Source organism: Anguilla anguilla, chromosome 3, assembly GCF_013347855.1.
Source record: "Anguilla anguilla isolate fAngAng1 chromosome 3, fAngAng1.pri, whole genome shotgun sequence".
NCBI lineage: Eukaryota > Metazoa > Chordata > Actinopteri > Anguilliformes > Anguillidae > Anguilla > Anguilla anguilla.
Window position 1 is genome coordinate 69,061,518 of NC_049203.1, and position 3,595 is coordinate 69,065,112.

Consider the following 3,595-nt stretch of genomic DNA (forward strand, 5'->3'; position numbering starts at 1 on the left):
AACTCAGTCATAAAGAAGGACTGAGTGTTCTCTGATGACCACGGTGGCATTAAGTCTTTATTAGTTGTCTGTGTGTTTGCCTGCGAGCCCTTGCTTCTTCGAGCTGACGCTTATTGCAGTTTAATATGAGAATCTATTCAGTGCCATTCCATGATCATCCCCCCCCCCCCAGTGCAAGGCCGTTCCATGATCATCCCCCCCCCCCAAACCCCATAAAGTCCCCAATCTTGCAAATGAACTTTATTTAACATGTAAATTCAGTAAATTGTCTGGAGCAACGGAATTTTCTCAGCAAAAATTAAAAAACATAACTCAATAAAGGTATATGTATGGTCGGAGCTTCATGAATGCTGATGACCCACGAGGAAAAGAACGAAACAAAGAACATTAGCACACCAATTATATTTCACATGTGCAAAAAAAGAAAACCTTTTCTTTTTGAAAATATTACCATAAAAACCAGTCCCCTCCCCTCCCATGCAATCCTTAACAAATGTGTTCTTCTGTAACAATGTTCTGCCTGCATTTTTACACCTGAAGGGCAAACAGTAAAACTGCTATTGAGACAGCTGGCGCCCACGTAAGACACAATAATATAATAATAGTATGAAATCACAAGTGGAAAAATAGTATACCTAAGTATAATTTCAGCATACAAAAAGTGTACCCACGCAGTACCCACACAGGAAATAACAACCGACTGAAATGGCAGACTACTGCATTCTGTCCTTCTAGTTTGCTGACTTCGTAAAGTTCTATGTGTGTGAGCAGTCACTGTCCCCCTGAATATACACGCAATGTGTATGTGATACTGTAATACTCTGTGTGTGTGTGTGATACTGTAATACTCTGTGTGTGTGTGTGATACTGTAATACTCTGTGTGTGTGTTACTGTAATACTCTGTGTGTGTGTGTGATACTGTAATACTCTGTGTGTGTGATACTGTAATACTGTGTGTGTGTGTGATACTGTAATACTCTGTGTGTGTGATACTGTAATGCTCTGTGTGTGTGATACTGTTATGCTGTGTGTGTGTGTGATACTGTAATACTCTGTGTGTATGATACTGTAATGCTCTGTGTGTGTGATACTGTAATACTCTGTGTGTGTGATACTGTAATGCTCTGTGTGTGTGTGATACTGTAATGCTCTGTGTGTATGATACTGTAATACTCTCTGTGTGTGTGATACTGTAATACTCTGTGTGTGTGATACTGTAATGCTCTGTGTGTGTGTGTGATACTGTAATGCTCTGTGTGTGTGATACTGTAATGCTGTGTGTGTGTGATACTGTAATACTCTGTGTGTGTGATACTGTAATGCTCTGTGTGTGTGATACTGTTATGCTGTGTGTGTGTGTGATACTGTAATACTCTGTGTGTATGATACTGTAATGCTGTGTGTGTGTGTGATACTATAATACTCTGTGTGTGTGATACTGTAATGCTCTGTGTGTGTGTGATACTGTAATGCTCTGTGTGTGTGTGTGATACTGTAATACTCTCTGTGTGTGTGATACTGTAATGCTCTGTGTGTGTGTGTGATACTGTAATGCTCTGTGTGTGTGATACTGTAATGCTGTGTGTGTGTGTGATACTGTAATACTGTGTGTGTGTGTGATACTGTAATACTCTGTGTGTGTGATACTGTAATACTCTGTGTGTGTGTGATACTGTAATGCTCTGTGTGTGTAATACTCTGTCTGTGTGATACTGTAATACTGTGTGTGTGTGTGTGTGTGTGTGTGTGTGATACTGTAATGCTCTGTGTGTGTAATACTCTGTGTGTGTGATACTGTAATACTCTGTGTGTGTAATACTCTGTCTGTGTGTGTGATACTGTAATGCTCTGTGTGTGTAATACTCTGTGTGTGTGATACTGTAATGCACTCTGTGCCCACTCTGTGCCCCCGGTGCCAGTGCGTAATGGAACATTTCATTCAGAAAAACACGCCGGCTGATGCCCGGGTGGGGCGGTACTCACGAGAGAGCACCCCGCCCGCTCAATCTGCCAGTCACGATCCGAACAACACTCACTGTGTCGAGGGCCCAGCGAGGACATGGCTCTCCAGAGACTGAGGGGGGGGGGGGAGGGATAGAGAGAAGGGGGGGGGGGGGTAGAGAGAGTAGGGGGGTAGGAGAGAGAGAACAAGTGAGAGGGGGAGAGGAAAAAATAGGCAGGGGATAGAGAGAGAGAGAGATGGAGTGCAAGAGAGAGGGGAGAGGAAAAAAATAGGCAAGGGGATAGAGAGAGAGAGAGATGGAGAACAAGAGAGAGGAGAGAGGAAAACAGGCAGGGTGATAGAGAGAGAGAGATGGAGTGCAAGAGAGAGGGGAGAGGAAAAAAATAGGCAAGGGGATAGAGAGAGAGAGAAGGAGGGAGAAGGAAGAAGAGAGAGAGAACAAGAGAGAAGGGGAAAGGAAAATAAATAGGTGGGGATATATAAAGAGAGAGAGAGAAAAAGAGAGTCTCTTTGTTCAGCTCACAAAAAGAAAGGAGAGGAATTATGGAGGACGACTGGCTCGAGAGGCTGCTTTCCACTTTTCGGCTGTTTTTGATCACATGATGGATTGTTATGACTGCTAGTGTTAGTCCCTCCTCATTATACTTTCACTATGGCGTCTAACATAAACACCTACCCAGTTACTAATTACTAATGTGATATTTAACATTAGCACCTGGCCAATTGCTAATTACCAATGTTATGTTGCGACGGCATCATGTTTGGGTGGAAAATTATGCTGTTGTGATTTGCTGTTGACTGGGAGAAAACTGAACAGAGAATATCTGAGGTGAGACAGAGAGAAGGGGGGAGTAGAGTGGAGAGTGTGGTAAAGTGGAAGAGGGCAGGGAAGAGGGAAAGACGAGGAATTCTGGAATTCTCCAGTTTTTCTGGATGCTGGAAAGATCTCTCTTCATAGCCAATGGAAGCATAGGGAAATTCACGCTGGATCCTCAGCGCACACACACACACACACACACACACACACACACACACACCTCCCCTCTCGCTGCTGTGTGTGTTTGTGTGTCTGTCAGTTCACCTGGCCAGGTGGTACACCCCCCCCCACCCCCCATCGCCACCACCCCCTCTGATTTGGGACCTTGGGTTGGGTTTCAGTCCTGCCCTTTAACTGAATTGAACCCGTCAGAAAATTCATGCTAAAATGAGGCATTTTATCAGCATTGATGCCGGTAGTTTTTATTGTTATATACAGTCATATATATATACAGTTTACTGATAAAAATTTATCTCTAAGATAATTAAAAATTTCAGATTGTACTGCAAATGTTGCTCTCTTTTGGCTATTTAAAAAAAGGCAATAGTGTCCAAAAAAGGACACTTAAAAATTGAATTTAATTTAAAAAAGAAAATACTATTAATAAATGACTTCATTGTGCATTTGCACTTTAAGACGTAATCCCTGGTTTTGAAACTCCGATGTAGTGTTTTACTGGTAATCTGCTGACCACCAGCAGAGGGCGATCTCTGCTGCTGTCATATGCTGTGTGGCAGTCCGAGGTCCAGCCTGAGGTGGATGAAAGGCTCGATCCCCACCCCTGACCCCCCGCCCACCCCCCCCCAGATCAAAG

The 3,595-nt window shown here is 43.4% G+C and overlaps 1 protein-coding gene across 1 annotated transcript in view; it reads left to right on the plus strand.

The window, feature by feature from the left end:
- Positions 1-3,595, plus strand: part of LOC118223219 (diacylglycerol kinase beta) — a 113,201-nt gene that overhangs the window by 57,292 nt on the left and 52,314 nt on the right. The gene's annotated exons all lie outside the window — the stretch shown is intronic.